The sequence below is a fragment of the Varroa jacobsoni genome, unplaced genomic scaffold, assembly GCF_002532875.2.
Source record: "Varroa jacobsoni isolate VJ856 unplaced genomic scaffold, vjacob_1.0 scaffold_879, whole genome shotgun sequence".
Lineage (NCBI taxonomy): Eukaryota > Metazoa > Arthropoda > Arachnida > Mesostigmata > Varroidae > Varroa > Varroa jacobsoni.
The window spans coordinates 122,584-133,596 of record NW_019213781.1 but is presented as its reverse complement, the minus strand read 5'-3'; positions in this window follow the sequence as shown (position 1 = coordinate 133,596).

Below are 11,013 nucleotides of genomic sequence, written 5' to 3'. Positions count from 1 at the left end.
CGCGCCCTGAGAGTTCTCCTCTTCGTTACCCATCAGCCTGTGGTGATTGGCATCGTACTATCATGATTAAAGCCACACGTAAGGACAATATCGTAGACATGGGGATACCTCCGATTCGCAAACGTTTCATTTGCCACGATTACAAATGCCGTCGCTGCCATCTTCGTCGAAATATCATCATATCCTCAGGCGGAACCCTTAGAGATGTTTGATATGGTGGTTGTGTTCGAAACTGATCTGTACGTAACATGATTACGCCCTCTAAAAACTCTCGGGGGTAAACACTGACAGCCATCGACCAGCAAAGACGGCGTACATTGATGCATTAGCGTCTTGCTTAAAGTCATACCAAATGAGCGATTCAGCATAAGCCTGTTAGTTTAGAGTACTTCCCCTCGACGTACTACAGTAGCTCGAAATCGTTTCAGTCCCATCGCTACCGCGGCCAACTTCGACGGCCTAGATCCGTAAAAACTCGAGTCGTTTTTAGAAAAAAAGAAGACACACGTTTGCCTGAGACAGGCAGTCATGAAATAAATTTTACAAAATGTATTAGTTTTCAACTGAACCACAGGGACGTACAAAGAAGTCTCATTATGTTAGGATAGGATAGGAACAAAATAGCATAGAGACGAAGTGAAAGATACGACTGTTGACTAAAGACTCTATTATAGAACTCACATTGTCCTGTATCTTAATAATAAATTTGAGTTTAGGTAATTTGTGTCGAAGAGCATTTGTGCATGACCAGTGAACCAGTGATTTTTTTATTTACTGTATTTCGTTAACTAAATCAAAACAAATGTGTGCACGATCTTGCATAGCACTTGCATTAAACCATGGACCTCATTCGCAATTCTTCCAAATAGCATTCTAGATCTAAAATGAAAAAAAAAGTTTGAAAGAAAAAGAAGAAGTTCTTTGTCAATGCAATTGGTCCACGGTACTTCGATGTGTGACTTGCCGCTCGTACCTAATTTTATATGTAGCTATATTAATGCATTTAAATCGTTTTATCGAGAGGCATGGAAATTATATCTATTAGTGACCCGCCTCAGAACATCTAATCTATTTCAATAATACTTAATAAATTCGGTTGTATTGAAAAATCTGTTTAGGAAAAGCGCGTGAAATATCTCAGTAGAAACGTTGGCTTATAAATGATTTCATCGCGGTCTCGGTAAGGCTTCGCCTCGTAGGCATCAAGCCAGGTCGTCGGAGGGAATCGGGAAAATCGGCAGCGATTCCCCACATTAACTAAATTACAAATTTTCGCCAACATTGATTGGCGCTATTTTTCCATTATTTCGGGCGCCATCTTTGCTGAGAATTTAGCATTTGATTTGAATGAAAGTTTTCATATATGATACCTAAGGGATGTTGCGTCGATTTGTTGTTCGTTAGCTAGCTATCGACGAGAGGAACGCGCTCCGCTGCCGTCGGATTTCGTCGTCTGCGTTTTTTTACCATATAGAACATGTAACTAAAAACTAATTACATCAAGCCTTCATGAGATATATAGCTGCCTTGTGCGCTTTGTGTTTGTTAGCTTTTTGTATGGTAAAATAGTTAGAAACGGAATAAATAGAAAACGTATGTACATCACCGTTAACGACTGCCCCAAATGGCCGAGCATTTACCATAAAAGCTGGTAATCGAAAATCGATTTTAATTACAAAAAAAAATTAATACAAGTTCGTTTTTGATGGGATTTTTTACTAGGTAGTAATGGTGGCAAATGCAGTGAGTGCTGCGCAATATAATATTGGTACTAGTATGCTTATAAAAGAAAGGACGTTTGTGAACTTCCCAGCGTAACTACCTCTTCATAATAGAACAGTAAGTGGAATAAAGCTGACCATATGTAAAGCATACGGTTTATTTTCTTTGGCTAACACAACGGCCGCCATATTTTGTCCTAAGCTCTGATCTAATTTAGCTAACGCTTAAGCTCTACACTGCAGGATAGCGCAAGTATGCAATCGAACAACAGCCTTCTCAACAAAGGAATCTCCAGAGAGGAGTTCAACACGTGGCTATGTGTCATGAAATACATACATTTCATTATACTTTTTCTCCACGGATCGTCTGCGTGTGCTGCTATTTGATTAATGCAGCGATATTTATCGTGCATTAACTTCCCATGTTTGCTACCTTCAGCAAAAAAAAAGCCGCTCTTTTAGTATGTTCATCCATTAGCATTATGAGGAATGACTGCGTATCTAATGCTTCAACTTACTTATCTCGTTTAGAAGTACATTTCTGTAAAAAGCTAACCGAGCTGCTTAATAATAATCATAAACGACGAGCACTGTCAAGTTTAAGTTCGAAAGGAGATAGCACCACCAAAAGTGGTAAATTCAGGCCAACGGCGTTGTGTTAGAACGACCGTGTATGGTTATAAATAAGAATAAAAAAAAAAATTATTTTTCACACGAGAAACTCTTCCATCCACTATTTCTTTTGTGAGAAATCTGCTTAGCTAGTCTGTAAATCATAGAAGCAAGACAATTCGAAACTGCACAGCGATAACTTAAGTTTATCCGCGTCAATTCATTCTGGGCATCGGTTTGAGGTCTTCTGTATTTCTTATATAATCCGTTATGTACTTACAATGTTGTGTTTTTCTCAGTGCCAGTATCAGGTATTGTCAGCGGAGTGATCAATACAAACACGTACCTGCGTAGTCAAGCCACTACTTACAGCTAGTCTACACTATGATTTGAGGGGATGCACATGAAGCTTAGGCAGACGTCAAAAGACTAACATGCATCGTATGCACCCTCGGTACAGCGTTTTCGCTTCGTATGAAGGATGACCACCAACGGCCGGTTCTTGAGCGGAGCCGCGATCGACACATTGCCTTCTAGTCTATCCCTTTTATCTATGTTCAGCTAGTGTCTTTTTCGAATGTCACTTAGTTTGTATGTGCCGTGCTTTAACTGGCGGTGTTGTCCAAATAGCCGTCTTGTTCCGCCGGCCTGATAAAATGGTACCACCACTTCGCAAACGACGTTATATATTGCCCGTCTGTCTAAGATCCTTTTTCCGACGGCGTTCTTGTCGAAGTCCCTTTCTAAACAGGGGCTAGACGGATTCCGGATACGTCAGCTAGAACGTCAGTCTTTTAAGGCCACTAGCAATAGCAGCAATTGCACGCACTAAGCAAGATCGCTATATAGACGATAAGCCTATCCATCGGACGAGCGGTCAGTCAACTCCGCAGTACCGGGGTGTGAAGGCGGTCTGTGCTTCAGTATTTCTTCCTCCTTGCTTTGACACTCGACGAACGAATGCTGATTCGGCATGAAACCGGCAGTGGCTATTCAGTCAACGGGGCGGTATAGGAAAAGGGCCCTACAGCAATGTAAGACGACATCAGCAGCGGCAGTGGCAGCAGCACCAAAACGCAAAAAATGCAATGATGGAACACAGGAAAAGAAAGAGTTTTTCAACCCGAACGATTCTCCGTCTTCGCTTTTATTCCCACTTTGCCATTCGTTCTCCGGAGTGCTATTCTGCGGATCGGTCATCTGTCACAATTTGAGCGATCACAGCGTGACGTAGAGGAAAAAGTACGATCAGATCAAAGGTCAGTGGTAAGATGAACGTATTCTTTTTTATTGAGAGACTTCACGGGTACTCTACATATGCAGCAAATATAATAAATGCATTATCTTTGTTGCTGTTGTGTGCTGAGCTCCTAATTCGGGAATACAGATTTGTATGCTGTAATACTATCTCTTCGTATGGGGCACGAGATACGGGATGCACACGCAAATGTATGAGGCAAGAAGGTAGTTCTATAATTCGAAAATATTCTTTGAGCAACACGTACAAATGACTAATTTGTACGGTGCCACTCGAAGGCATTCACGTACACCATCGATTTCACTTGCAATGTGCCCCACGTCAACGTCCGAAGTTGTGACCCAGGGATATAGCTAGTTACTACTTTTAGTTTTTAGTAGTAAGCGATTATTACCATTGGCTAAATCTATATAGGACATAAAAAGAGAGCCATTTAGTAATCTACATAGGTCTTGTTTAAAGGTGAAGCTTCAAAAAATGAAATAAAGGCTAACAATGGACTCTTTTTCTGTATGAGAGGTTTGACCATGGGCAGATTCGATATTATTAATTATAACCAGACAATGCTAGCTATCGCAGGCGTTAATTTCAGGTAATCATAAGCACTTCCCTGTTATAGCTTCATACAAATCTCGTAAACAGATTAGAAAAGGCTGTAAGCCCGTTTGAAGCTTCGCTATCCCGCAATCTGGGGTGTCTTCAAGGTGAATGACCTGCGCGGCACGGAAACATCGAACAGAAGTTAGAGCAAACCTAAATTGGATCCAGCGTTTGTTTTTACAAATACATGTCTTGCAATTGCCAACTGTATTAGGAAGGAAACGTCGCGAAGAGCATGAATGAAAGCGAACCGAGTTTTCTACTAACCAGGACAGCGGTTTTCTATGTTACGCTCTGTTCTAATTGAGTAGGTGCCCGCCTATAATAAATTGGTGTTTGGATATTATTGATGTCTTTCGATGATCGATGCTGACCGGCGACTCTTTGAAAACGAAAACGCCAGTCGGCCAGTCATTCATCAGCTTCCACCGAAATTGCTATTCGTTTAACCTAAATTGGGACTAATATTGCATAAAAAAAACGCGATTTTTTAATAGAAAGGGAGAAAACAAAAAAAAAAAAATAAAGAAGAACAGAAAACATCCGGTTTTCCAGAAAACATCGTTGGCCTTTGTTGAATGGAATTTCTCGATTCGTAATACGTTTTGCTAAGGTACGTGCCTAATTCACTTTCAATTAAACGACACATCCATGATATGACACATCTGAGCTGGCCTGAGGAAAAGTGCATTCTTGAAGTGCTACTATTATATTGTAAACCCAGCAATGATACCAGAATATAATTTTCAGTCAGAAGATGATCAGTCGTACACCTGAAATCAATTACTTCCAGTCACATATAGGAACATATTAAATTGACTATAGTGAACCACCGAAACTACCTAATAAGTTACTGAGTAACAATATTCTGAGCTTGCATGCTAAATGTATGTGCAACTGGAAGGTTACTCGTTGTGACCATTGCTTTGAGACACTATTCATTAGTCTGCGGACCAGATGATTGCAAGATCGGACATGCGACGAGCAAATTCACTGGCTCATCCGTAAAGCAAGGTACAACTGTAATTATGGGCAATAAGGGGGTATATAGTATCGACAGACGCAATTACGATATATCAAATCGTTTACGTTTAGCCGCCGCAGACGGCAAAAACTAAAACGTCGCGAGCGAATGTCTGACGAGGATTAGAAGTGAGGCGTGATGAGGGACATTAGTTAGAGTGACCAGACCGGGTTGCTAGTAAGCTTGTAGAAGGAGTTGATCATTAGTGTAGCTAATGAAGGCGTCAAGTATCATTATGCAGGAGAAAATATATCTAAGTCCACGGCAAAGCTATGGCCGTGATTATGGCTCACGCCTCATGGGCAACATTCTCTCTGCGCCATCCCGCTTTGAACGTGAAAGACGTAGTTCTGGTCTCCTCTGCCACGACAAATGACTTACGGGGTACTTTGTGTTGTGGGGCCGCGAAACTTAGCTACGCGAAAGTGAAGCCACGCCAAAGATATTAGCAGACTGCAGATGGACGTGTGCTACTGCAGAGGAAGACAAGGGTTAGACACGTGGTGGCTATTCGATTTGCGGAAACGTTTCGAGAGACTGTTTTAGTCTTTGGAAATCAATCAGTTCAGTTCATCTTCTGGAACTTAGATGGAGGCAAACTTCGTTAAGGTAAAAATCAATAGCGGATTTCAAAGTAATGTATTAAGGGCAAATTTATACAACCGAAATTGATCATCGGCTCTCATTTAACACAAGGACGTAAAAGTAGTTTACCCTATTATATGTGTCTGCTACATATTGAATCTAAACGTCTAAAAAATAACTTGAAGTTATACAGGCTAATCGTTTATAGCATATTACACCGTATCGAGAAGTTGAACAGCATAGTTGATAATGTCAATGCGTCTGGCTTTGTGAATGTCTTGGATGGTTTGAATTTCCAAAGAAAAAGAGTTTCGAGACAAGTGCGTTTCGTCGAACTAGTATCTTAGATCTGATAAAAGAAAAAAAAAGAAAAAAAGTTAAAATTATTGTCACAAACCAACATTGTATAAATACGATAGATAATATTTCACTCGGCTATTTTGATTCAATAAAGTCGGAATTGGTTATAGCTTATTTTGCATAGTAAAAATATGTTTAAGGAATATAGTAGCCAATGGGCTATTACGTACAGTCAAGCATTTTGATCGAGCCAAGATTTCGTTGTATTTTAATTTATTGGCGATAGGCGTGCCTCGCGTTCGACGCTATAGCTCAATAGTGGGATATGTTTGCCTAGCAATTGCCTTTTTAGGGCATGGAAAGCCCCATAATTGCACACACGTAGATTGGCAAAATGAATCGGGTTAAATCCAACGTTAGATAAATTCTTGCTCAATCCAGAAAGTAACAGAAACAGAAACAAGGTTTGGCGTTATTTTTAAGCAACCAGGCTGCGTGCTTTTAATTGTCGTGCCAACGGCCCGTGAGTCTCTTGAGGAACTCGGTACAGCGAGCTACATTCATCGCTTAATTTCCAGAGAGTATCTCATAGAAGCAGATGGTTCTGATGCCCAATGCAAGTACTAGCATCACCTCACTTCCGAACCTACTCAGCACTGCCACCGAACTCGACTTTTCCCTAGGGCGATACTATTCTCCTGGCTGGTTTTTCTCCGACTGGCAGTAAAGATTAAACCACGCCTCGTGTATGGGTACAGTATCCTCTAAGCAGGTTGATTAAACTTTCATAAATTGTACGTGTATTACACCACACGCATTTCCAACTGGCCTGGATTAAATTCACAAAGCAAGGTTTTTTTTTTACTTAGTTTTCGCATTGTCAGTACTTGGATTATAATTTTACAATACGTTAAATGTGAAATTCCAGTTTTGGCCGGCAGAGTCGTAGGTTCCAAGCGTTGCCTTCGTACAAAGTTTTTTCGATTGCGACATTGCGTTCTTGTCCTTTAGGTCCGATATTTGGCTACTTTCTCACTGGTCTTTAACGCTCCAATGTCCGGTTTTGAAACGTTTAAACCATTCACGTGCTTTTAGTTACGATAAGACCTTCTTGCCTAATGTCTTCCACAACTTCGATAATTTTCCACAACGCTGTAGTCTTCAAAAAACAAAAAAACTGAGCATCGAAGGTTGAGACTAACAAACATTCTCCCTTCTAAACTCACTTTTTCTGAAGTATTCCCAACCGGTTTTCACTTGCAAGTTTCTAAAAGAAGATCTACCAGTTGTTCGCTGGAGGCGTGCAGCTGAATAGTTATTCAATTTTAAAGTCTACCGGAGTTGTGTGTAACAGCTTCGTGTATGTTATAAGAAGCATCGGTTTTTAACAAAACAATGAACAAGCCCGAACGATGATATGAAAATTTGCTAGAATTACATTTCTTCAAATCGCTTAAATATTTTATGCAACTAATATAGGGATATAACGTTAGTAGGTCCTGATGCGCTTGTCACGAGTGCCGTTATGCAGAATATCGTCTGACATAAAACAAAAACAGTTGTAAAAACTCCGCACATGAAAGCATTTCATAGCGGAATGTTAACTCTTTTAAAATACAAATTAATATAACAGCCAATCAAATTCTAAGAAGACTGTGGCCAAGGAAATGGATATAAGAGAGATTTTGAAATTTCACTTGAAATCTATTGCTACCTTAGAAAAGGCACTATTTGCTTCGCGCAAAGGGACGGGCCTTCTTTCCCAGAACTGCTATAGGTGCAATAAGGTCACGTAGGACAATAACAAAAACGTTGCAACCTGCTGCAGCTTTCAAAACTAACCTTGATGGCACATATTTTTTCTCCAACCAGACGTTTGCATGAACTAAGCTCCAGGCACTGTATCTACATGCATACTTTTTCATATCGAAGGATAGCTAGTAGGCCAAAAAGGCCTCTATAATAAATTTCTTTGGGAATGTCTTACACAAGAGTCTTTGTTAATTAATGTCTTTAGTTTTCTGGGTCGCTCGTCTCAAGTTCATTATTACTACGCTCTAACTAGAGATACGTTTACCACACGAAAATTAACACATGTGAAATTCATAAATTGCTAAGTGAGTTGCAATCACGCCTGTGGACGTATTAGGATTATTACGTTACCACCACCGCTACTTTATAGCATTAGCCTTAGCAAACACAGACTTCTGCGTGTCCTAATCTCCTCCAATTAGAAGCAAAATATAAACTGTGCAGAAAGAACACAATGGCATTATTTCGCTATCTAAAACGTATGCAGATAGGAGCCAATCGTTACAAAGGCACTAGCAAGTATAGATATTTGAGCGCTCACGTTTGTCTTTTATTTTTTGGATTGAGATATACTTGAGACTTGAGTTAACAAAGGAATTTTTTGATGCTTCCTTCGAAGTAGCTCGTCTCTTTACCGTTCGACTAGTACAGACTTAGAGCCCTGTCCATGTAAAACTACATAGAGAAACTTGCGCTTTTGAGACGGCCGCGTACAATTTACTATAATGTTTTGACCATAAACGTTAATATTAGGACTTATGGTGTGCTTTGTAATTGTTCTGTACACATTATTCCGCTTAAATAGATACTCATCTTAATATATTCTGTGGTTCTGCAAACGGAGACAGAGCACGGTTCAGCTAAATCCGGATCTAAAGCCACAGTAAATTGTATACTAGAAAAACGACCGGATTCCTTCAGATGCGTCTTAAGAGCTTTGACGCTGATTATAGTTATAATTGCGTACGTGTAACAACAATAAAGGTGTAATACATATGCTAGAAATTAGAATTATAATTAGTTATTGTTGTTAACGTTAACGTTATAGCTCAGCTGCTTTATTTTATGGTGCATATCCAAAACAGAATGGATAATAGTAATGAATCATCATCAGCATTGTCTTGATAAAAGAAAGAAGAAAAGGAATTGGTATTTGTTAGAAAACCTATTCAGAGCCAGCTCTGAGAAATGAAAGGTAAACGAAGTTGCGTATAATATACGACTAGCAAGAACGATCACAACGACCTTTTTAGCCATCGCTGAATTAGGCTAATAGATGAGAACACCGGGTCAGGTTGACAGAGATTGTTCGTTGTTCAAACTTGCAATATGTGTCTTTTTGATTACCTAGTGGATAATACTTGCTTATCTTAGGAACACGTCGTGGGCTAGCTTCGAACCCGGACATGTTTCGTATGGGGTTCTGGTTATGAAATGTCTAACGGTAATATCGGATGTAGAAGTCGAAGCAGAGAGGTTTGTGGCGGATGCGTTAAGTTCTATTGGAATAAGAATCGGATGCTACATGTATAAATAAGCTGCCAAGAGAGTCCCTTCCTGCGTAGCTGTAGAAAAAAGCTATACATATAGAGATTAAACATCGTGTATAAATTTACTAGCTCGAAAGCGCCGTAAGCTTTATCTAGGATAAAGGAAAGTTTCTAGACTGCCCAAGTGGGCCAAGGCTAACAAAGGAGTCTCCTTATCAGTACTATGTAGTAATAGTAAAATTACATTAATCAGGAAAACCAAGCCATGAAGAGAGACATCGATAGTTAGTATTATCACTCATGGTCGGCCCTATGGCTATTATACGTACTGCGTGTTTTCTGCGCTTGTTCTTAGTTGTTGGTATCTTTCCTAATAGCTAAGGGATCATTTGCCAAGATTGTGGCAGCAGAACCGATTTCGTTGTATTAAGCTTGCTATTGACGCTCCTTATTATGGGGCTATAAGGCGAGATTTTACCAGCAAGTTCTCTTTCAAATATACTCACCGTCTAAAAAAGGTCGATGTCTGAAAAGGTTACAAACATAATTCGATTAGAGTATTTGTGCACAGGTCCCCTAGTGTGTCCCCGATGTGATCATGTGCGATGTCAGCATAAAATCAAAAGGCTGGTCAAGGGTCGAAATTCAGTTACGAGCTGCAGTAAATATACTCGCCCTAGCGTATATTTTGCAGAAGTATGAGAGCTACAGTGTTATCGAAGACGACTGATTTGATTTTGTTCAAAGCCAACCTAATCGGAAGAAGCAACTTGTGTATACCTCTAAGTAAAGTGACCTTCGGGACGCAGAAAAAACCCGCCATTCGACGAGCCAGAGAACGTATTTTATTCGTTGCCGCCAAATCAACAACAGAAAAGCCCGAAGTCGTGACTATCAGCAGTCGAGCAACGGATCTGACAATAACTGTACACAAATGGTAAGCTCTGTGGAAATATAGTATTATTATCATTGTCAATGCTTAACAGTACCGCACTATGCTATGCTATGCTATACAAAAAAATGACGAAATTGCTTGTTCTGCTTTAAACAGGAAGCTTGTTTTCATAATAAGCGTTTTTGAATTCCGGTTAAAATTATCTAAACGTATCTGTATTATCCGACTAAATACGGTACAGTTGAGAACGTTTTTGAGAGAATTGCGAGCCTAAATATGAATGATCCCTATATGCTTAGTTCCTTAAAGTGTATCCTGTAGGGCGGTGACGTTAGGCCCTGAACGAAAGTAATTACCGTCGTTACCATCAAGACTATCGCATCAAAAGTCCAATATTAAGTGGGCCAACAAAATGTTCATCAGTCTGAGGATGTAATCTTTGATCCATTGTTTAGCTTAAACGTCAAGATTGAGAAGAACAGTTATGATGAATTGAAAATGCATCACTTTAGCAAAGGAAACTGTAATTAGTATTCATAAAAGCCGAAATTAGAATTTTATTCAGTTTACCTATAGCCATCTAATCGATATACGCCTGTCCAATCATCCGAAAGCAAATTTTAAATGTTCAATTTGAAATTATTATAAAAGATAATATTCCTATTTAAAACAGTTACGCTTGTTTTTCTTCATTTTTCATTTCTTTCATTTTTTTA